A 25,405-nucleotide genomic window follows, 5' to 3' on the forward strand; every position below is an offset into this window, starting at 1 on the left:
ACGGACCGGCTGGTTGCAGGCAGTAGTAACGTCATCTCGGCAAGCACCTCATTTAAATAGTAGTTGACTACCCCCAGGTGGGTTTGATTCAATTATTCAGTCTTGAAGGTATCCTGGGACTTGTAGGATAATGAGCGTTCCTGCCAAAAAACCAAAGTTTCAATTAGTATTCATCCTCCAGTAGGTTTGAAAGTGAAATCCGGTTTAAGTTTAAAGCATAACTTTGTTTATCTGCTTTAGCGAGATGCAAGTATTTCGCTGCAGTCCATTGTGTGTATGGTGGTGCAAACTCCACGACCGAGGCTGGCCGTATTATTTTCAAAAAAGAAGTTGCTACTTGCGGAGATGCACTCAAAAACAAAGCGGGCCCCCAAGTTTCAAAGAGGGTCCTTTTATTCATTGCAACCGGGTTTCATTTCAATGTAGTTCAAAAAGGTCCAACGCGTTTCAAAGCTCCTGCTTCTTGTTCACGGACCGGCTGGTTGCAGGCAGTAGTAACGTCATCTCGGCAAGCCCCTCATTTAAATAGTAGTTGACTACCCCCAGTTGGGTTTGATTCAGTTATTCAGTCTTGAAGGTATCCTGGGACTTGTAGGATAATGAGCGTTCCTGCCAAAAAACCAAAGTTTCAATTAGTATTCATCCTCCAGTAGGTTTGAAAGTGAAATCCGGTTTAAGTTTAAAGCATAACTTTGTTTATCTGCTTTAGCGAGATGCAAGTATTTCGCTGCAGTCCATTGTGTGTATGGCGGTGCAAACTCCACGACCGAGGCTGGCCGTATTATTTTCAAAAAAGAAGTTGCTACTTGCGGAGATGCACTCAAAAACAAAGCGGGCCCCCAAGTTTCAAAGAGGGTCCTTTTATTCATTGCAACCGGGTTTCATTTCAATGTAGTTCAAAAAGGTCCAACGCGTTTCAAAGCTCCTGCTTCTTGTTCACGGACCGGCTGGTTGCAGGCAGTAGTAACGTCATCTCGGCAAGCCCCTCATTTAAATAGTAGTTGACTACCCCCAGGTGGGTTTGATTCAATTATTCAGTCTTGAAGGTATCCTGGGACTTGTAGGATAATGAGCGTTCCTGTCAAAAAACCAAAGTTTCAATTAGTATTCATCCTCCAGTAGGTTTGAAAGTGAAATCCGGTTTAAGTTTAAAGCATAACTTTGTTTATCTGCTTTAGCGAGATGCAAGTATTTCGCTGCAGTCCATTGTGTGTATGGCGGTGCAAACTCCACGACCGAGGCTGGCCGTATTATTTTCAAAAAAGAAGTTTTTTGCACCGCCATACACACAATGGACTGCAGCGAAATACTTGCAGAGTGGACAGTTCCTGACCCCCTAGCCTTGGTCAGGGGGTCACAGAAGGACCCCCAAGGGAGAAAAAAAAATAAAAAAAAAATTTAAATCGCGAGGTGCGCGCACCGCACGCGCACGGCATGCACTGCGAACCGTGGGTGCTCATATTACATCACTGATGACATATGTGTCTTTATGAAAAATAAATATTTGTAATATATGTATAGCTAAAGATTAATGGAAGAAGACATGGATAAATAAGTGTCTAAATACAGTGATGTAATATCTGACGTCATCAGCAGAGGATAGCGGTCGCGTGAGTTATAGTTGCCTGCACTAACTATAACGGGGAAATTTCATTGGTTTTTTACGAGTGAAATGTCCAGCTAACTATAACATGTGTGAAACCTATGGTTTTTTAAGTGAATTTGCAAGGTTTTTTAAATGCTAATTCGTAACTATAACGTGTGTGAAACCTATGGTTTTTTCAGTGAATATATATATATATATATATATATATATATATATATATATATATATATATATATATATATTCACTGAAAAAACCATAGGTTTCACACACGTTATAGTTAGGATTTAGCATTTAAAAAACCTTGCAAATTCATTGAAAAAACCATAGGTTTCACACACGTTATAGTTAGCGGACATTTCACTCATAAAAAACCATTGAAATTCCCCCGTTATAGTTAGTTAAGCTAACTATAACTCGCGCACCCGCAATCCACTGCTGATGACGTAACATATTACATCACTCATGACATGGTCAGTGACATCACTCATGACATCACTAATGACATCTCAAATGACATCACTGATGACATCATCCAGTGAATGTGTGTTTTTCTCAAAATAAAATATGTTTTATATATGTATATCTCAAGGTCGATGTAAGAATAAATGAGTATATAAGTGTCTAAAAGGATGATTTGTTTTTGAAAAATTGATTGTGTAACTGACTGATTAAGTGTATTATAGTGAATACATGGCTTAGTGAGTAATGTTTAAATATGTAAATATCTGTATCAGTCTCTCACTTTGAGTATAAGTGGTTGCATGGGTTGGTGAGTAGCTACATGGGTGTCTATATAGGTTATTAGTTGGTTTTTTGAGTATCAGTCTGAGTGTCTGCATGGTTCGGTGGGGGGTATTACGTAGTGCATAGGTGCATGAATGAGTGACTCACTGTTTGTATGTGTTGAAGACAGCATGTGTGCAGGACTGTATGGGTGGATGAGTGTGTGTATGGGTGAGTAAGAGAGTGAATGACTGTCTCAATAGTGTCTTTATGAGTAACTACATATGTTTTAAACTAGTATATGTGACTATTGGTGTATATAAGTGAGTATATGTGAGAGTGACAGATTAAAAGAGTTCCTGTATGAATAAGTATGTGTTTCTATAAGTGATTGTTTAAAAGACTAAGTATGTGCAAGTTTCTGTAGAAGTAAGTGTGGAGGTGTGTGTATAACTGTATATGCAAGTAAATGTATGTTTGATTCTTTATTAGCATGAGTGACTATGTGTGTGAGTAACTCTATGGATGAGTGGCATTGTGTAACAGGATGTATAGGTGTATGAGTACATATGATGAGTGAGTACATGTATGAGTGACTGTACAGGACTGTTGGTGAATGAGTGGATGTGTATGTGGATCTAAGAATTACTGAATAGGTTATTGTTACTGGTATTGGTATGTCCATTGTTTTGAAAATTGTAGTCTCTATTTTTGAATGTGTGTATCAAAGGTTCTATTAGGGTGAGAGGAGGTCTACCACTCTGTCACAAGGATGATGTCATCAGTGATGTCATTTGAGATGTCATTAGTGATGTCATGAGTGATGTCACTGACCATGTCATGAGTGATGTAATATGTTACGTCATCAGCAGTGGATTGCGGGTGCGCGAGTTATAGTTAGCTTAACTAACTATAACAGGGGAATTTCAATGTTTTTTTATGAGTGAAATGTCCGCTAACTATAACGTGTGTGAAACCTATGGTTTTTTCAATGAATTTGTAAGGTTTTTTAAATGCTAAATCCTAACTATAACGTGTGTGAAACCTATGGTTTTTTCAGTGAATTTGCAAGGTTTTTTAAATGCTAATTCCTAACTATAACGTGTGTGAAACCCATGTTTTTTTCAGTGAATTTGTATGGTTTTTTAAATGCTAATTTTTACCTATTACATGTGTGATTTCCATGGTTTTTTCATTGATTTTGTATGATTTTTTTATTATAAATTCTTATATTAAATGTGTTTTTTTTTTTTAAAAAAGCAAGTTTTTTTTTTTTTTTTAACTTTATATTCTCTTAAAACACTATGTTTATTTTTTAAAAATTCTGCAATATATTAATTTTTCTCTTTTTTTTTTACCAAACAGGTAAGATATATTAGTATAATATTCAAATTCTTTTTTTTTTTTCCTTTATATTCTCTTAAAATACTATGCTTAATTTATATAAATTCTGTAATATATTAATTTTTCTCATTTTGTTTTTTACTAAACAGGTAAGATATATTAGTATCACATAGAAATTTTTTTTTTCCTTTTTTTTTTTTTTTTAAGTGCGCGTACGGTAAGCTTACGGTAAGCGTACGGTTTGCGTAATGTTCGTAATATTTCTACTCTTTTTGCGTATGGTTACGCAATTTACGTAGCCGTGCGTACTGCGCATGGGGCGCGTAAGCGTGTACGCTACACGCGCACGTTACGCGGAAGTGTTGGGGAGTGACTGTTATGCGCATGCGCGCGAGCGCGTGTCTTTTTTACGCGCATGCGTACTTTTACCGTAAGCGCTCCGTAAGCGCCCCGTAAGCGTAACGTAAGTGTAACGTGCGCGCACGGTGGGTCATGTGATCATGAAACAAAACTTTTGATTGGTTTAAAGTTGTTTCAGTTCTAGAACTCTCCTACACCACACCCATTCCCCTCATTTCTGCTTGTGATCCCTTAGGAGAAGGAGCTGACTTGTCTTTGGGATACGATGGCAGACCAGCACTCTTCTACTGAGAGTGAGGCTAGCAGCACCACCATCAGGCAGAGAAGGAGGAAACAGAAGAGCTCTTTTATATGGGAGTATTTCAGTTTTCCAGAGGGTGAGAAAAAAGTCAATGCTGCTTTGGTGACTTGCAAGCTGTGCCAGCGTGTACTTTCGAGAGGTAATCCCAACAAGAAGTATTCCTTCGGGAATCACACTATGTTGAGACACCTTCACGATGTACACCCTAGGACACATGCTCGACATACTGGAGGAAACCCTTCAGTAAGTCAACCAAGCACATCCACAGCAGCTCAGCCGAGTCCTTCTTCGGAAGCTCAGCAGAGCCCTTCATCTGTGGGGGCAGATTCACCTTTTTCTGATCCTGTGGAAACGAACCATCGGTTTGCGAGGGTTACTATGCGGTGTTCATTTTGCCATGGTCTAATTGTTCATAGGGAGACCAGTCTTCCCCTCATTAACAACAAAATAGACCAGCACATTTGTCCTACCAGCTAATGTTCCCATTCTTCCTTTCCTCTGTCCCTGCATGAACACAACGGCTCTTTTAAGAGCCAACCTTACCTCTCAGCTTTTTTTTATTTTTTCTTTAAAACTTTTTTTTTTTACCGTAAGCGTAATTTTTTTTTTTTTTTTTTTAAACGCTAAAAATCAATTACCACATCTCAAGATCCTTGAGGAATTAATAACTAAATACTAAAAATCTGTTTGAGGAGAAGTGGAAGAAAGGGACCATCTAATTTCTGACTTACCTGACCCACCCAACAATTTAATTTTTTAATTATAATTTAATTGAAATTACTTGTAAAAATGGTTGGTTTTTTTCGAAAATTTTCTTACACAATCTGTAAAAAAAGAAAAAAGTATTAATATTTAATAAATCATTATATAGCACAGTACACGTATTTACATATTTTCCAAAAACAATTTTTTGCCTTTTTTTTGCTGTTTTCAGTATATTTTGCATTTCACTATAAATCGTGAAAGCAATTGCATTCATCACTTAACAGCGGGCAAAAAATAAATAACAATCTCAAAGATTGTTTTAAAAAAGCCCAGAATCTCTTTTTACTTAAACATAACATTATAGAAATGCATAATATTCTTAAAAAATCTCATCTAATAACAATTACTATTTCTTTAAAATACCGTCTGACTGAATTTTGTTACAGAAGCATAATCATCAAAAATAAAATATCTCAAATAACTCCACAATACATCTGGTTACATTTCCTTTAGGCCAAATAGTAATTTTGAAATTCTTTTTTGATTAAATTTCCAATGGTAATCTAATAAAATTCCAAAATTTAAATTGTGCAGATGTTACCGATTCTCTCTAACATTTTGTTTTCCAAAAGATTAATTAATAATTAAATAAGTCCACAATACAATTGGTTACCTTTCCTTATGGCCAAATGGTAATTTTAAAAATCTTTTTTGAATACATTTCCAATGGTAATCCAATAAAATTCCATAATTTAAATTGTAAAGATGTTACCGATTTTCTCTAAATTTTTGGTTTCCGAAAGATTCATTAGGAATTAAATAAGTCCACATTACAATTGGTTACCTGTCCTTTAGGCCAAATGGTAATTTGAAAAATCTTTTTTTTTGAAAATTCCAATGCTAATACAATAAAATGGTAAAATTGTTTTGTACAGATCTTGCCAAGTCTCTCTAAAATTTAGGTTTCAGGAAGATTAGATAGGAATTTGCTAAATCAAAAGGCAAACGTTGCTTGAAAATCAATTGGGAATCATTACACAGTGTCCAGCCTTTTTCACATTTAAGATAAACTGTGTAATGTCCAGAAGTAACAGTAGGTCCTTCATGGAAAATTATTGCAACTGTTACAAAAGTTTTTCCTGAAATTGATAATTGCTGTCCTGTAAACTTCTTTATTAAAGTATCCAATTTTGAACCATCAGCTTTACATCGTTGCATCATTAAAATTACATACTGTCCGTATTCCTTTAAAATTAACGTTGAAAACATGTCAGATTTACACTCACCGCATTCCATGCTATGATTAGCATCTTTAACTAATTTAGCAAAAGTGACTGTTTTACTGTCTGGCAATGTTAAATAAATAAACCTTTCTGAATCAACATTAGATCCACATGTATTGTAACAGTTTTCACAACTATGTTCCCATTTATAAGAGACACCAAACATATTTTCAATTGGCACCCCTTCTTCTTCCAGTACCTGAAGAAAATACATCAAGAATTCCTGTGCGTCTTGCTGAACATTTTGAGAAAACTGTGTTCGTCCTGAACATACATCTAAAAGTTTTCTAATTTCAGTAGCACTTTCTATTTGAGTGTTATCATTACTCAGCTTTTGAAAAAGGAGACTCAACTCAGAACAGAATCTTTTTCTCTGATTTACTATTATCTGCTCTTGCAAACTTTCCAGATAAAATGCAACATTCAGCACTACATTAGCGTAGCAGTTGACACCAGAGCTATTTTCAAAATGACATCCTACAACCTCTTCTTCATTTTCCTTTTTCTTTTTGCTTGCAATTACATCACTCCTCTTTTTTTTCCTCCTCTCTACATCCTCATTACAGATATTCTCAATTCTCCTTTTTCGAGAAACTACACGTTTTTCCAACACAGGATACTGACCTAAATGAGGAGCATAAGTTCTTCTTAATCTATTATACTCCTTTACACAGTTTGTATCAGCACTAACTTTTGAATCATCAAAGTCTATCATGAATAAACCAGATAATGTTTTCACTCTTGACAAAGCTACATAAGCCATACCTTCTTTGAACACAGTTGAACCAATGTTTACAAATGCACAATCTACAGTCAATCCTTGAGACTTGTGAATAGTTACAGCATATGCTAGAGAAAACGGAAACTGTTTCCTTTGTACATATAAGTCTTTCACAAGCATGAAACGAACTGTACAACGACAAATGTCTATAACTTCTTCTATCTGATCAAATTTTATTTTTAAACATTCAATTCCATCTTTTTTCTGATAATTAATAAAACCCACAACTCTTCCCATAGCTCCATTAACTAAACCTTTTTCAACATCCAAATTTCTCCTTAAAAATACTCTACAGTTCATGCAAACATATAGATTTTTTTCTAATCCAGCAGTTTTGGAAATGCTCTTCTCTAGTGAATCCAATTTATTTTTCAGTTTGCCTGTTAATGTGATAGTAATTCTTCCATCCTGAATTTTGTCCACTGCATCCAATTTCCTGATATCTTCCTTTTCCAATTTCAAAAGCTCCTCATTGAATATTGAGCATTCACGTAGAGTTGGCATTAAGCAGATGACACTTTTCTTTTCTGCAATGTTCTTGTATATCTTCTCTGCAACTATTTCTTCCTTTGGAAATAAATTATGTAGCAACCGACTCTGTAATGCTTTTGTGCCAGCTTCAGTGAGTAGTCCAATTCTGATATCTTTCAGAATACTTCCATATTCTTCATCGTTTGCTTGCCTCATATTAGTAGTAAGTTCCTTGTACTCAAAGAAGGACCAAATATTTGCATTACCAATGCTTCCCAATGACTTCTTTGTGTCTTCATGTGTCACAGTATTAAACACTGGTTGTCCTTTAACTGGAGTAAGCTGTAGAAGATCCCCAAAAACTATGACATGTTTTCCACCAAATAACACGTCATAGTCTGTCCTTAGAATTTGCTGCATTCTTAAATGCACAAAGGCAAGCATTAAGTTTGATACCATGCTCACCTCATCAATAATGAGAACTTGCATCTTCTTCAATACTCTTGAAACTTCCAAGCATGCTTCTCCAGTTAGCTTGTGGTATTGTATTTTTAGAAACAATCGCAATGGACCGCACTCCGCTAGCCCCTCCTCCGGGTCGCCCCTGGGGAAGCTGGTACATGGAGTTCTTGAGTGGTTCACCCCAGTGGGTGCAAGTCAGTACTTGTTGAACTGATGATCTCTAACATGAAGTTCTTGAGTGGTTCACCCCAGTGGGTGCAAGTAAGTACTTGTTGAACTGATGATCTCTAGACCCGATACATGTCCCGGGTTTTAAAATATCGCCCGAGACATGGCTCGGGTTTCGGGATAAACTTCCCTCCTCAGTAGAGAAAATAGTTAGGGGTGGAAAAGAGGGCCGCCAAACAACCGTCAAAGGCCTCGTTGCCCGCACAGGCACGCAGGTGCGTCGTCCAGGAGCTCGTCAGCTCAAAGCTCAAGGGAGCCATATTTGTAGAAACAATCGCAATGGACCGCACTCCGCTAGCCCCTCCTCCGGGTCGCCCCTGGGGAAGCTGGTACATGGAGTTCTTGAGTGGTTCACCCCAGTGGGTGCAAGTCAGTACTTGTTGAACTGATGATCTCTAACATGAAGTTCTTGAGTGGTTCACCCCAGTGGGTGCAAGTAAGTACTTGTTGAACTGATGATCTCTAGACCCGATACATGTCCCGGGTTTTAAAATATCGCCCGAGACATGGCTCGGGTTTCGGGATAAACTTCCCTCCTCAGTAGAGAAAATAGTTAGGGGTGGAAAAGAGGGCCGCCAAACAACCGTCAAAGGCCTCGTTGCCCGCACAGGCACGCAGGTGCGTCGTCCAGGAGCTCGTCAGCTCAAAGCTCAAGGGAGCCATATTTGTAGAAACAATCGCAATGGACCGCACTCCGCTAGCCCCTCCTCCGGGTCGCCCCTGGGGAAGCTGGTACATGGAGTTCTTGAGTGGTTCACCCCAGTGGGTGCAAGTCAGTACTTGTTGAACTGATGATCTCTAACATGAAGTTCTTGAGTGTATCACCCCAGTGGGTGCAAGTAAGTACTTGTTGAACTGATGATCTCTAGACCCGATACATGTCCCGGGTTTTAAAATATCGCCCGAGACATGGCTCGGGTTTCGGGATAAACTTCCCTCCTCAGTAGAGAAAATAGTTAGGGGTGGAAAAGAGGGCCGCCAAACAACCGTCAAAGGCCTCGTTGCCCGCACAGGCACGCAGGTGCGTCGTCCAGGAGCTCGTCAGCTCAAAGCTCAAGGGAGCCATATTTGTAGAAACAATCGCAATGGACCGCACTCCGCTAGCCCCTCCTCCGGGTCGCCCCTGGGGAAGCTGGTACATGGAGTTCTTGAGTGGTTCACCCCAGTGGGTGCAAGTCAGTACTTGTTGAACTGATGATCTCTAACATGAAGTTCTTGAGTGGTTCACCCCAGTGGGTGCAAGTAAGTACTTGTTGAACTGATGATCTCTAGACCCGATACATGTCCCGGGTTTTAAAATATCGCCCGAGACATGGCTCGGGTTTCGGGATAAACTTCCCTCCTCAGTAGAGAAAATAGTTAGGGGTGGAAAAGAGGGCCGCCAAACAACCGTCAAAGGCCTCGTTGCCCGCACAGGCACGCAGGTGCGTCGTCCAGGAGCTCGTCAGCTCAAAGCTCAAGGGAGCCATATTTGTAGAAACAATCGCAATGGACCGCACTCCGCTAGCCCCTCCTCCGGGTCGCCCCTGGGGAAGCTGGTACATGGAGTTCTTGAGTGGTTCACCCCAGTGGGTGCAAGTCAGTACTTGTTGAACTGATGATCTCTAACATGAAGTTCTTGAGTGGTTCACCCCAGTGGGTGCAAGTAAGTACTTGTTGAACTGATGATCTCTAGACCCGATACATGTCCCGGGTTTTAAAATATCGCCCGAGACATGGCTCGGGTTTCGGGATAAACTTCCCTCCTCAGTAGAGAAAAGAGTTAGGGGTGGAAAAGAGGGCCGCCAAACAACCGTCAAAGGCCTCGTTGCCCGCACAGGCACGCAGGTGCGTCGTCCAGGAGCTCGTCAGCTCAAAGCTCAAGGGAGCCATTTTTGTAGAAACAATCGCAATGGACCGCACTCCGCTAGCCCCTCCTCCGGGTCGCCCCTGGGGAAGCTGGTACATGGAGTTCTTGAGTGGTTCACCCCAGTGGGTGCAAGTCAGTACTTGTTGAACTGATGATCTCTAACATGAAGTTCTTGAGTGGTTCACCCCAGTGGGTGCAAGTAAGTACTTGTTGAACTGATGATCTCTAGACCCGATACATGTCCCGGGTTTTAAAATATCGCCAGAGACATGGCTCGGGTTTCGGGATAAACTTCCCTCCTCAGTAGAGAAAATAGTTAGGGGTGGAAAAGAGGGCCGCCAAACAACCGTCAAAGGCCTCGTTGCCCGCACAGGCACGCAGGTGCGTCGTCCAGGAGCTTGTCAGCTCAAAGCTCAAGGGAGCCATATTTGTAGAAACAATCGCAATGGACCGCACTCCGCTAGCCCCTCCTCCGGGTCGCCCCTGGGGAAGCTGGTACATGGAGTTCTTGAGTGGTTCACCCCAGTGGGTGCAAGTCAGTACTTGTTGAACTGATGATCTCTAACATGAAGTTCTTGAGTGGTTCACCCCAGTGGGTGCAAGTAAGTACTTGTTGAACTGATGATCTCTAGACCCGATACATGTCCCGGGTTTTAAAATATCGCCCGAGACATGGCTCGGGTTTCGGGATAAACTTCCCTCCTCAGTAGAGAAAATAGTTAGGGGTGGAAAAGAGGGCCGCCAAACAACCGTCAAAGGCCTCGTTGCCCGCACAGGCACGCAGGTGCGTCGTCCAGGAGCTCGTCAGCTCAAAGCTCAAGGGAGCCATATTTGTAGAAACAATCGCAATGGACCGCACTCCGCTAGCCCCTCCTCCGGGTCGCCCCTGGGGAAGCTGGTACATGGAGTTCTTGAGTGGTTCACCCCAGTGGGTGCAAGTCAGTACTTGTTGAACTGATGATCTCTAACATGAAGTTCTTGAGTGGTTCACCCCAGTGGGTGCAAGTAAGTACTTGTTGAACTGATGATCTCTAGACCCGATACATGTCCCGGGTTTTAAAATATCGCCCGAGACATGGCTCGGGTTTCGGGATAAACTTCCCTCCTCAGAAGAGAAAATAGTTAGGGGTGGAAAAGAGGGCCGCCAAACAACCGTCAAAGGCCTCGTTGCCCGCACAGGCACGCAGGTGCGTCGTCCAGGAGCTCGTCAGCTCAAAGCTCAAGGGAGCCATATTTGTAGAAACAATCGCAATGGACCGCACTCCGCTAGCCCCTCCTCCGGGTCGCCCCTGGGGAAGCTGGTACATGGAGTTCTTGAGTGGTTCACCCCAGTGGGTGCAAGTCAGTACTTGTTGAACTGATGATCTCTAACATGAAGTTCTTGAGTGGTTCACCCCAGTGGGTGCAAGTAAGTACTTGTTGAACTGATGATCTCTAGACCCGATACATGTCCCGGGTTTTAAAATATCGCCCGAGACATGGCTCGGGTTTCGGGATAAACTTCCCTCCTCAGTAGAGAAAATAGTTAGGGGTGGAAAAGAGGGCCGCCAAACAACCGTCAAAGGCCTCGTTGCCCGCACAGGCACGCAGGTGCGTCGTCCAGGAGCTCGTCAGCTCAAAGCTCAAGGGAGCCATATTTGTAGAAACAATCGCAATGGACCGCACTCCGCTAGCCCCTCCTCTGGGTCGCCCCTGGGGAAGCTGGTACATGGAGTTCTTGAGTGGTTCACCCCAGTGGGTGCAAGTCAGTACTTGTTGAACTGATGATCTCTAACATGAAGTTCTTGAGTGGTTCACCCCAGTGGGTGCAAGTAAGTACTTGTTGAACTGATGATCTCTAGACCCGATACATGTCCCGGGTTTTAAAATATCGCCCGAGACATGGCTCGGGTTTCGGGATAAACTTCCCTCCTCAGTAGAGAAAATAGTTAGGGGTGGAAAAGAGGGCCGCCAAACAACCGTCAAAGGCCTCGTTGCCCGCACAGGTACGCAGGTGCGTCGTCCAGGAGCTCGTCAGCTCAAAGCTCAAGGGAGCCATATTTGTAGAAACAATCGCAATGGACCGCACTCCGCTAGCCCCTCCTCCGGGTCGCCCCTGGGGAAGCTGGTACATGGAGTTCTTGAGTGGTTCACCCCAGTGGGTGCAAGTCAGTACTTGTTGAACTGATGATCTCTAACATGAAGTTCTTGAGTGGTTCACCCCAGTGGGTGCAAGTAAGTACTTGTTGAACTGATGATCTCTAGACCCGATACATGTCCCGGGTTTTAAAATATCGCCCGAGACATGGCTCGGGTTTCGGGATAAACTTCCCTCCTCAGTAGAGAAAATAGTTAGGGGTGGAAAAGAGGGCCGCCAAACAACCGTCAAAGGCCTCGTTGCCCGCACAGGCACGCAGGTGCGTCGTCCAGGAGCTCGTCAGCTCAAAGCTCAAGGGAGCCATATTTGTAGAAACAATCGCAATGGACCGCACTCCGCTAGCCCCTCCTCCGGGTCGCCCCTGGGGAAGCTGGTACATGGAGTTCTTGAGTGGTTCACCCCAGTGGGTGCAAGTCAGTACTTGTTGAACTGATGATCTCTAACATGAAGTTCTTGAGTGGTTCACCCCAGTGGGTGCACGTAAGTACTTGTTGAACTGATGATCTCTAGACCCGATACATGTCCCGGGTTTTAAAATATCGCCCGAGACATGGCTCGGGTTTCGGGATAAACTTCCCTCCTCAGTAGAGAAAATAGTTAGGGGTGGAAAAGAGGGCCGCCAAACAACCGTCAAAGGCCTCGTTGCCCGCACAGGCACCCAGGTGCGTCGTCCAGGAGCTCGTCAGCTCAAAGCTCAAGGGAGCCATATTTGTAGAAACAATCGCAATGGACCGCACTCCGCTAGCCCCTCCTCCGGGTCGCCCCTGGGGAAGCTGGTACATGGAGTTCTTGAGTGGTTCACCCCAGTGGGTGCAAGTCAGTACTTGTTGAACTGATGATCTCTAACATGAAGTTCTTGAGTGGTTCACCCCAGTGGGTGCAAGTAAGTACTTGTTGAACTGATGATCTCTAGACCCGATACATGTCCCGGGTTTTAAAATATCGCCCGAGACATGGCTCGGGTTTCGGGATAAACTTCCCTCCTCAGTAGAGAAAATAGTTAGGGGTGGAAAAGAGGGCCGCCAAACAACCGTCAAAGTCCTCGTTGCCCGCACAGGCACGCAGGTGCGTCGTCCAGGAGCTCGTCAGCTCAAAGCTCAAGGGAGCCATATTTGTAGAAACAATCGCAATGGACCGCACTCCGCTAGCCCCTCCTCCGGGTCGCCCCTGGGGAAGCTGGTACATGGAGTTCTTGAGTGGTTCACCCCAGTGGGTGCAAGTCAGTATTTGTTGAACTGATGATCTCTAACATGAAGTTCTTGAGTGGTTCACCCCAGTGGGTGCAAGTAAGTACTTGTTGAACTGATGATCTCTAGACCCGATACATGTCCCGGGATTTAAAATATCGCCCGAGACATGGCTCGGGTTTCGGGATAAACTTCCCTCCTAAGTAGAGAAAATAGTTAGGGGTGGAAAAGAGAGCCGCCAAACAACCGTCAAAGGCCTCGTTGCCCGCACAGGCACGCAGGTGCGTCGTCCAGGAGCTCGTCAGCTCAAAGCTCAAGGGAGCCAAATTTGTAGAAACAATCGCAATGGACCGCACTCCGCTAGCCCCTCCTCCGGGTCGCCCCTGGGGAAGCTGGTACATGGAGTTCTTGAGTGGTTCACCCCAGTGGGTGCAAGTCAGTACTTGTTGAACTGATGATCTCTAACATGAAGTTCTTGAGTGGTTCACCCCAGTGGGTGCAAGTAAGTACTTGTTGAACTGATGATCTCTAGACCCGATACATGTCCCGGGCTTTAAAATATCGCCCGAGACATGGCTCGGGTTTCGGGATAAACTTCCCTCCTCAGTAGAGAAAATAGTTAGGGGTGGAAAAGAGGGCCGCCAAACAACCGTCAAAGGCCTCGTTGCCCGCACAGGCACGCAGGTGCGTCGTCCAGGAGCTCGTCAGCTCAAAGCTCAAGGGAGCCATATTTGTAGAAACAATCGCAATGGACCGCACTCCGCTAGCCCCTCCTCCGGGTCGCCCCTGGGGAAGCTGGTACATGGAGTTCTTGAGTGGTTCACCCCAGTGGGTGCAAGTCAGTACTTGTTGAACTGATGATCTCTAACATGAAGTTCTTGAGTGGTTCACCCCAGTGGGTGCAAGTAAGTACTTGTTGAACTGATGATCTCTAGACCCGATACATGTCCCGGGTTTTAAAATATCGCCCGAGACATGGCTCGGGTTTCGGGATAAACTTCCCTCCTCAGTAGAGAAAATAGTTAGGGGTGGAAAAGAGGGCCGCCAAACAACCGTCAAAGGCCTCGTTGCCCGCACAGGCACGCAGGTGCGTCGTCCAGGAGCTCGTCAGCTCAAAGCTCAAGGGAGCCATATTTGTAGAAACAATCGCAATGGACCGCACTCCGCTAGCCCCTCCTCCGGGTCGCCCCTGGGGAAGCTGGTACATGGAGTTCTTGAGTGGTTCACCCCAGTGGGTGCAAGTCAGTACTTGTTGAACTGATGATCTCTAACATGAAGTTCTTGAGTGGTTCACCCCAGTGGGTGCAAGTAAGTACTTGTTGAACTGATGATCTCTAGACCCGATACATGTCCCGGGTTTTAAAATATCGCCCGAGACATGGCTCGGGTTTCGGGATAAACTTCCCTCCTCAGTAGAGAAAATAGTTAGGGGTGGAAAAGAGGGCCGCCAAACAACCGTCAAAGGCCTCGTTGCCCGCACAGGCACGCAGGTGCGTCGTCCAGGAGCTCGTCAGCTCAAAGCTCAAGGGAGCCATATTTGTAGAAACAATCGCAATGGACCGCACTCCGCTAGCCCCTCCTCCGGGTCGCCCCTGGGGAAGCTGGTACATGGAGTTCTTGAGTGGTTCACCCCAGTGGGTGCAAGTCAGTACTTGTTGAAATGATGATCTCTAACATGAAGTTCTTGAGTGGTTCACCCCAGTGGGTGCAAGTAAGTACTTGTTGAACTGATGATCTCTAGACCCGATACATGTCCCGGGTTTTAAAATATCGCCCGAGACATGGCTCGGGTTTCGGGATAAACTTCCCTCCTCAGTAGAGAAAATAGTTAGGGGTGGAAAGAGGGCCGCCAAACAACCGTCAAAGGCCTCGTTGCCCGCACAGGCACGCAGGTGCGTCGTCCAGGAGCTTGTCAGCTCAAAGCTCAAGGGAGCCATATTTGTAGAAACAATCGCAATGGACCGCACTCCGCTAGCCCCTCCTCCGGGTCGCCCCTGGGGAAGCTGGTACATGGAGTTCTTGAGTGGTTCACCCCAGTGGGTGCAAGTCAGTACTTGTTGAACTGATGATCTCTAACATGAAGTTCTTGAGGGGTTCACCCCAGTGGGTGCAAGTAAGTACTTGTTGAACTGATGATCTCTAGACCCGATACATGTCCCGGGTTTTAAAATATCGCCCGAGACATGGCTCGGGTTTCGGGATAAACTTCCCTCCTCAGTAGAGAAAATAGTTAGGGGTGGAAAAGAGGGCCACCAAACAACCGTCAAAGGCCTCGTTGCCCGCACAGGCACGCAGGTGCGTCGTCCAGGAGCTCGTCAGCTCAAAGCTCAAGGGAGCCATATTTGTAGAAACAATCGCAATGGACCGCACTCCGCTAGCCCCTCCTCCGGGTCGCCCCTGGGGAAGCTGGTACATGGAGTTCTTGAGTGGTTCACCCCAGTGGGTGCAAGTCAGTACTTGTTGAACTGATGATCTCTAACATGAAGTTCTTGAGTGGTTCACCCCAGTGGGTGCAAGTAAGTACTTTTTGAACTGATGATCTCTAGACCCGATACATGTCCCGGGTTTTAAAATATCGCCCGAGACATGGCTCGGGTTTCGGGATAAACTTCCCTCCTCAGTAGAGAAAATAGTTAGGGGTGGAAAAGAGGGCCGCCAAACAACCGTCAAAGGCCTCGTTGCCCGCACAGGCACGCAGGTGCGTCGTCCAGGAGCTCGTCAGCTCAAAGCTCAAGGGAGCCATATTTGTAGAAACAATCGCAATGGACCGCACTCCGCTAGCCCCTCCTCCAGGTCGCCCCTGGGGAAGCTGGTACATGGAGTTCTTGAGTGGTTCACCCCAGTGGGTGCAAGTCAGTACTTGTTGAACTGATGATCTCTAACATGAAGTTCTTGAGTGGTTCACCCCAGTGGGTGCAAGTAAGTACTTTTTGAACTGATGATCTCTAGACCCGATACATGTCCCGGGTTTTAAAATATCGCCCGAGACATGGCTCGGGTTTCGGGATAAACTTCCCTCCTCAGTAGAGAAAATAGTTAGGGGTGGAAAAGAGGGCCGCCAAACAACCGTCAAAGGCCTCGTTGCCCGCACAGGCACGCAGGTGCGTCGTCCAGGAGCTCGTCAGCTCAAAGCTCAAGGGAGCCATATTTGTAGAAACAATCGCAATGGACCGCACTCCGCTAGCCCCTCCTCCGGGTCGCCCCTGGGGAAGCTGGTACATGGAGTTCTTGAGTGGTTCACCCAAGGGGTGCAAGTCAGTACTTGTTGAACTGATGATCTCTAACATGAAGTTCTTGAGTGGTTCACCCCAGTGGGTGCAAGTAAGTACTTGTTGAACTGATGATCTCTAGACCCGATACATGTCCCGGGTTTTAAAATATCGCCCGAGACATGGCTCGGGTTTCGGGATAAACTTCCCTCCTCAGTAGAGAGGGGTGGAAAAGAGGGCCGCCAAACAACCGTCAAAGGCCTCGTTGCCCGCACAGGCACGCAGGTGCGTCGTCCAGGAGCTCGTCAGCTCAAAGCTCAAGGGAGCCATATTTGTAGAAACAATCGCAATGGACCGCACTCCGCTAGCCCCTCCTCCGGGTCGCCCCTGGGGAAGCTGGTACATGGAGTTCTTGAGTGGTTCACCCCAGTGGGTGCAAGTCAGTACTTGTTGAACTGATGATCTCTAACATGAAGTTCTTGAGTGGTTCACCCCAGTGGGTGCAAGTAAGTACTTGTTGAACTGATGATCTCTAGACCCGATACATGTCCCGGGTTTTAAAATATCGCCCGAGACATGGCTCGGGTTTCGGGATAAACTTCCCTCCTCAGTAGAGAAAATAGTTAGGGGTGGAAAAGAGGGCCGCCAAACAACCGTCAAAGGCCTCGTTGCCCGCACAGGCACGCAGGTGCGTCGTCCAGGAGCTCGTCAGCTCAAAGCTCAAGGGAGCCATATTTGTAGAAACAATCGCAATGGACCGCACTCCGCTAGCCCCTCCTCCGGGTCGCCCCTGGGGAAGCTGGCACATGGAGTTCTTGAGTGGTTCACCCCAGTGGGTGCAAGTCAGTACTTGTTGAACTGATGATCTCTAACATGAAGTTCTTGAGTGGTTCACCCCAGTGGGTGCAAGTAAGTACTTGTTGAACTGATGATCTCTAGACCCGATACATGTCCCGGGTTTTAAAATATCGCCCGAGACATGGCTCGGGTTTCGGGATAAACTTCCCTCCTCAGTAGAGAAAATAGTTAGGGGTGGTAAAGAGGGCCGCCAAACAACCGTCAAAGGCCTCGTTGCCCGCACAGGCACGCAGGTGCGTCGTCCAGGAGCTCGTCAGCTCAAAGCTCAAGGGAGCCATATTTGTAGAAACAATCGCAATGGACCGCACTCCGCTAGCCCCTCCTCCGGGTCGCCCCTGGGGAAGCTGGTACATGGAGTTCTTGAGTGGTTCACCCCAGTGGGTGCAAGTCAGTACTTGTTGAACTGATGATCTCTAACATGAAGTTCTTGAGTGGTTCACCCCAGTGGGTGCAAGTAAGTACTTGTTGAACTGATGATCTCTAGACCCGATACATGTCCCGGGTTTTAAAATATCGCCCGAGACATGGCTCGGGTTTCGGGATAAACTTCCCTCCTCAGTAGGGAAAATAGTTAGGGGTGGAAAAGAGGGCCGCCAAACAACCGTCAAAGGCCTCGTTGCCCGCACAGGCACGCAGGTGCGTCGTCCAGGAGCTCGTCAGCTCAAAGCTCAAGGGAGCCATATTTGTAGAAACAATCGCAATGGACCGCACTCCGCTAGCCCCTCCTCCGGGTCGCCCCTGGGGAAGCTGGTACATGGAGTTCTTGAGTGGTTCACCCCAGTGGGTGCAAGTCAGTACTTGTTGAACTGATGATCTCTAACATGAAGTTCTTGAGTGGTTCACCCCAGTGGGTGCAAGTAAGTACTTGTTGAACTGATGATCTCTAGACCCGATACATGTCCCGGGTTTTAAAATATCGCCCGAGACATGGCTCGGGTTTCGGGATAAACTTCCCTCCTCAGTAGAGAAAATAGTTAGGGGTGGAAAAGAGGGCCGCCAAACAACCGTCAAAGGCCTCGTTGCCCGCACAGGCACGCAGGTGCGTCGTCCAGGAGCTCGTCAGCTCAAAGCTCAAGGGAGCCATATTTGTAGAAACAATTGCAATGGACCGCACTCCGCTAGCCCCTCCTCCGGGTCGCCCCTGGGGAAGCTGGTACATGGAGTTCTTGAGTGGTTCACCCCAGTGGGTGCAAGTCAGTACTTGTTGAACTGATGATCTCTAACATGAAGTTCTTGAGTGGTTCACCCCAGTGGGTGCAAGTAAGTACTTGTTGAACTGATGATCTCTAGACCCGATACATGTCCCGGGTTTTAAAATATCGCCCGAGACATGGCTCGGGTTTCGGGATAAACTTCCCTCCTCAGTAGAGAAAATAGTTAGGGGTGGAAAAGAGGGCCGCCAAACAACCGTCAAAGGCCTCGTTGCCCGCACAGGCACGCAGGTGCGTCGTCCAGGAGCTCGTCAGCTCAAAGCTCAAGGGAGCCATATTTGTAGAAACAATCGCAATGGACCGCACTCCGCTAGCCCCTCCTCCGGGTCGCCCCTGGGGAAGCTGGTACATGGAGTTCTTGAGTGGTTCACCCCAGTGGGTGCAAGTCAGTACTTGTTGAACTGATGATCTCTAACATGAAGTTCTTGAGTGGTTCACCCCAGTGGGTGCAAGTAAGTACTTGTTGAACTGATGATCTCTAGACCCGATACATGTCCCGGGTTTTAAAATATCGCCCGAGACATGGCTCGGGTTTCGGGATAAACTTCCCTCCTCAGTAGAGAAAATAGTTAGGGGTGGAAAAGAGGGCCGCCAAACAACCGTCAAAGGCCTCGTTGCCCGCACAGGCACGCAGGTGCGTCGTCCAGGAGCTCGTCAGCTCAAAGCTCAAGGGAGCCATATTTGTAGAAACAATCGCAATGGACCGCACTCCGCTAGCCCCTCCTCCGGGTCGCCCCTGGGGAAGCTGGTACATGGAGTTCTTGAGTGGTTCACCCCAGTGGGTGCAAGTCAGTACTTGTTGAACTGATGATCTCTAACATGAAGTTCTTGAGTGGTTCACCCCAGTGGGTGCAAGTAAGTACTTGTTGAACTGATGATCTCTAGACCCGATACATGTCCCGGGTTTTAAAATATCGCCCGAGACATGGCTCGGGTTTCGGGATAAACTTCCCTCCTCAGTAGAGAAAATAGTTAGGGGTGGAAAAGAGGGCCGCCAAACAACCGTCAAAGGCCTCGTTGCCCGCACAGGCACGCAGGTGCGTCGTCCAGGAGCTCGTCAGCTCAAAGCTCAAGGGAGCCATTTTTGTAGAAACAATCGCAATGGACCGCACTCCGCTAGCCCCTCCTCCGGGTCGCCCCTGGGGAAGCTGGTACATGGAGTTCTTGAGTGGTTCACCCCAGTGGGTGCAAGTCAGTACTTGTTGAACTGATGATCTCTAACATGAAGTTCTTGAGTGGTTCACCCCAGTGGGTGCAAGTAAGTACTTGTTGAACTGATGATCTCTAGACCCGATACATGTCCCGGGTTTTAAAATATCGCCCGAGACATGGCTCGGGTTTCGGGATAAACTTCCCTCCTCAGTAGAGAAAATAGTTAGGGGTGGAAAGAGGGCCGCCAAACAACCGTCAAAGGCCTCGTTGCCCGCACAGGCACGCAGGTGCGTCGTCCAGGAGCTTGTCAGCTCAAAGCTCAAGGGAGCCATATTTGTAGAAACAATCGCAATGGACCGCACTCCGCTAGCCCCTCCTCCGGGTCGCCCCTGGGGAAGCTGGTACATGGAGTTCTTGAGTGGTTCACCCCAGTGGGTGCAAGTCAGTACTTGTTGAACTGATGATCTCTAACATGAAGTTCTTGAGTGGTTCACCCCAGTGGGTGCAAGTAAGTACTTGTTGAACTGATGATCTCTAGACCCGATACATGTCCCGGGTTTTAAAATATCGCCCGAGACATGGCTCGGGTTTCGGGATAAACTTCCCTCCTCAGTAGAGAAAATAGTTAGGGGTGGAAAAGAGGGCCGCCAAACAACCGTCAAAGGCCTCGTTGCCCGCACAGGCACGCAGGTGCGTCGTCCAGGAGCTCGTCAGCTCAAAGCTCAAGGGAGCCATTTTTGTAGAAACAATCGCAATGGACCGCACTCCGCTAGCCCCTCCTCCGGGTCGCCCCTGGGGAAGCTGGTACATGGAGTTCTTGAGTGGTTCACCCCAGTGGGTGCAAGTCAGTACTTGTTGAACTGATGATCTCTAACATGAAGTTCTTGAGTGGTTCACCCCAGTGGGTGCAAGTAAGTACTTGTTGAACTGATGATCTCTAGACCCGATACATGTCCCGGGTTTTAAAATATCGCCCGAGACATGGCTCGGGTTTCGGGATAAACTTCCCTCCTCAGTAGAGAAAATAGTTAGGGGTGGAAAGAGGGCCGCCAAACAACCGTCAAAGGCCTCGTTGCCCGCACAGGCACGCAGGTGCGTCGTCCAGGAGCTTGTCAGCTCAAAGCTCAAGGGAGCCATATTTGTAGAAACAATCGCAATGGACCGCACTCCGCTAGCCCCTCCTCCGGGTCGCCCCTGGGGAAGCTGGTACATGGAGTTCTTGAGTGGTTCACCCCAGTGGGTGCAAGTCAGTACTTGTTGAACTGATGATCTCTAACATGAAGTTCTTGAGTGGTTCACCCCAGTGGGTGCAAGTAAGTACTTGTTGAACTGATGATCTCTAGACCCGATACATGTCCCGGGTTTTAAAATATCGCCCGAGACATGGCTCGGGTTTCGGGATAAACTTCCCTCCTCAGTAGAGAAAATAGTTAGGGGTGGAAAAGAGGGCCACCAAACAACCGTCAAAGGCCTCGTTGCCCGCACAGGCACGCAGGTGCGTCGTCCAGGAGCTCGTCAGCTCAAAGCTCAAGGGAGCCATATTTGTAGAAACAATCACAATGGACCGCACTCCGCTAGCCCCTCCTCCGGGTCGCCCCTGGGGAAGCTGGTACATGGAGTTCTTGAGTGGTTCACCCCAGTGGGTGCAAGTCAGTACTTGTTGAACTGATGATCTCTAACATGAAGTTCTTGAGTGGTTCACCCCAGTGGGTGCAAGTAAGTACTTTTTGAACTGATGATCTCTAGACCCGATACATGTCCCGGGTTTTAAAATATCGCCCGAGACATGGCTCGGGTTTCGGGATAAACTTCCCTCCTCAGTAGAGAAAATAGTTAGGGGTGGAAAAGAGGGCCGCCAAACAACCGTCAAAGGCCTCGTTGCCCGCACAGGCACGCAGGTGCGTCGTCCAGGAGCTCGTCAGCTCAAAGCTCAAGGGAGCCATATTTGTAGAAACAATCGCAATGGACCGCACTCCGCTAGCCCCTCCTCCGGGTCGCCCCTGGGGAAGCTGGTACATGGAGTTCTTGAGTGGTTCACCCCAGTGGGTGCAAGTCAGTACTTGTTGAACTGATGATCTCTAACATGAAGTTCTTGAGTGGTTCACCCCAGTGGGTGCAAGTAAGTACTTTTTGAACTGATGATCTCTAGACCCGATACATGTCCCGGGTTTTAAAATATCGCCCGAGACATGGCTCGGGTTTCGGGATAAACTTCCCTCCTCAGTAGAGAAAATAGTTAGGGGTGGAAAAGAGGGCCGCCAAACAACCGTCAAAGGCCTCGTTGCCCGCACAGGCACGCAGGTGCGTCGTCCAGGAGCTCGTCAGCTCAAAGCTCAAGGGAGCCATATTTGTAGAAACAATCGCAATGGACCGCACTCCGCTAGCCCCTCCTCCGGGTCGCCCCTGGGGAAGCTGGTACATGGAGTTCTTGAGTGGTTCACCCCAGTGGGTGCAAGTCAGTACTTGTTGAACTGATGATCTCTAACATGAAGTTCTTGAGTGGTTCACCCCAGTGGGTGCAAGTAAGTACTTGTTGAACTGATGATCTCTAGACCCGATACATGTCCCGGGTTTTAAAATATCGCCCGAGACATGGCTCGGGTTTCGGGATAAACTTCCCTCCTCAGTAGAGAAAATAGTTAGGGGTGGAAAAGAGGGCCGCCAAACAACCGTCAAAGGCCTCGTTGCCCGCACAGGCACGCAGGTGCGTCGTCCAGGAGCTCGTCAGCTCAAAGCTCAAGGGAGCCATATTTGTAGAAACAATCGCAATGGACCGCACTGCGCTAGCCCCTCCTCCGGGTCGCCCCTGGGGAAGCTGGTACATGGAGTTCTTGAGTGGTTCACCCCAGTTGGTGCAAGTCAGTACTTGTTGAACTGATGATCTCTAACATGAAGTTCTTGAGTGGTTCACCCCAGTGGGTGCAAGTAGGTACTTGTTGAACTGATGATCTCTAGACCCGATACATGTCCCGGGTTTTAAAATATCGCCCGAGACATGGCTCGGGTTTCGGGATAAACTTCCCTCCTCAGTAGAGAAAATAGTTAGGGGTGGAAAAGAGGGCCGCCAAATAACCGTCAAAGGCCTCGTTGCCTGCACAGGCATGCAGGTGCGTCGTCCAGGAGCTCGTCAGCTCAAAGCTCAAGGGAGCCATATTTGTAGAAACAATCGCAATGGACCGCACTCCGCTAGCCCCTCCTCCGGGTCGCCCCTGGGGAAGCTGGTACATGGAGTTCTTGAGTGGTTCACCCCAGTGGGTGCAAGTCAGTACTTGTTGAACTGATGATCTCTAACATGAAGTTCTTGAGTGGTTCACCCCAGTGGGTGCAAGTAAGTACTTGTTGAACTGATGATCTCTAGACCCGATACATGTCCCGGGTTTTAAAATATCGCCCGAGACATGGCTCGGGTTTCGGGATAAACTTCCCTCCTCAGTAGAGAAAATAGTTAGGGGTGGAAAAGAGGGCCGCCAAACAACCGTCAAAGGCCTCGTTGCCTGCACAGGCACGCAGGTGCGTCGTCCAGGAGCTCGTCAGCTCAAAGCTCAAGGGAGCCATATTTGTAGAAACAATCGCAATGGACCGCACTCCGCTAGCCCCTCCTCTGGGTCGCCCCTGGGGAAGCTGGTACATGGAGTTCTTGAGTGGTTCACCCCAGTGGGTGCAAGTCAGTACTTGTTGAACTGATGATCTCTAACATGAAGTTCTTGAGTGGTTCACCCCAGTGGGTGCAAGTAAGTACTTGTTGAACTGATGATCTCTAGACCCGATACATGTCCCGGGTTTTAAAATATCGCCCGAGACATGGCTCGGTGTTGGACAGGCCTCACAGACGGCTCGCTCCCTCCCCGCTCGACAGGGCCCGAACTCCGGCCCACCTGGCATTTCCCCGCGACAAGCACCTGTACTCCGTCTCCCGACGGACCCTCTGCCCTCGGACCCCTACTCATCCCGGGGTCCAACCCCACCGGCTCTCCCGGCCGGGTCGAGCCGCCATCTTGGGCCCTGCACCACGCGGCCGCATGGCCTCCCCTCGACCCTAACCCCGGGCCTGGCCGGCCCCGACATCCCGGCACCACCATCCACCCAGGAGGTGAGCGGACCACTTGGCAGGTCAATGGGAGACCGAAGTGTCAAGGGCTCTCCCCCGCCAGGTGCCGATCGCCCCCAGCTCCCCCAGGCACTGGCTCCACCCCCTGCTGGGTGTCTGGACACCTTCATCCCGGACCCTCCGACCTCCCAGTGCGAGGGTCCGGACATCAAAGGGCACCAGCCCTATAACTGAGGCAGCTCCGGAGCAGGAAGGCAGTTGTATCCTGGAGTCGAGAGACACCGAGTGAACTCAACCCTGACGGTCTACTGGCGCTGCCGTAGCCCGCTCTTGTGAACCATCGTCCTGCCTGCTGGCGCTGCCGCGGCCTTCTGCAACATTCATCTTCCTGGGACCTGCTGGCGCTGCCGCGGCCCGTTGTAACGACCTTCCTCACCGGGACATGCTGGCGCTGCCGCGGCCTTCTGCAACAGTCATCTTCCTGGGACCTGCTGGCGCTGCCGCGGCCCGTTGTAACGACCATCCTCACCGGGACCTGCAGGCGCTGCCGCGGACCGTATATCTTCCGGGAACCTGCTGGCGCTGCCGCGGCCCGTTGTATCGACCATCCACACCGGGACCTGCTGGCGCTGCCGCGGCCCATACCACCTAACCCCCAAGCTCGAGGATTGTGAGCTCATCATCATCTCATCCGAACTACCTGATTGGTAAATAGACTGTCCCGCTACCCCCTTCCCTACCTTGCGAGACTCTAATCGAGGGGACCCCTGAGTCCAGACCTCCTTGTACCATTTAACCGTACCTTAAATAAGTGCTTATAAAGAACACTGAACCTTATCCGTGTGTGATATCTGTCTGTGGGGGGGAAGTTACTTGTCTGTACGATCGCTGGAGACGGCTCTCCCCGGAGACCTCTCCCCCTGACCCCGGCCGACCCTCCCGGTCCGTCTGCCTTTTCTAACATTGGTGGCCAGCGGCGCGATCCGAATCAACGCGTAATCGTACAGAGAGTAGCTCACCCCACGACAAAGCACGATGTCGACCAAAGATAGCAGCTCCACCGAGAAGTTCCAAATGGAAAAATTAGAAGAATACAACCACCGCGAACTGAGACAATTTTGCATAGAACTTGGCATTGCTACCACCGGCCTGAGCACCAAGGATGATCTGAAGCGCGCTCTTGAGTCGTGGACAGAAACTGGGGTCGCAGGACCCTCCGACCAAAGCAGCATCACACCAGAGGGGAACGCCACGGCTCCCGAGGAGCGGGGAACGGGCCTCTCACAGGAGGAGATACGAGAAAGAGACAGAGTCAGACTACACGAATTAGAGATGGCACGACTCAAGATGGATGGGGAGCTCAAGTTAGCTGAACAGAAACTCAACCTCGAGCATATGCGGCTTCGAGAGGAACGAGGAGAAAAGCAGAGACAGAGAGAGCTGGAAGAGAAAAAAATAACGCTCGAGCACGAGCGCCAACTGGCGGAAA

Source organism: Triturus cristatus, chromosome 2_1, assembly GCF_964204655.1.
Source record: "Triturus cristatus chromosome 2_1, aTriCri1.1, whole genome shotgun sequence".
NCBI classification, from domain to species: Eukaryota; Metazoa; Chordata; class Amphibia; order Caudata; family Salamandridae; genus Triturus; species Triturus cristatus.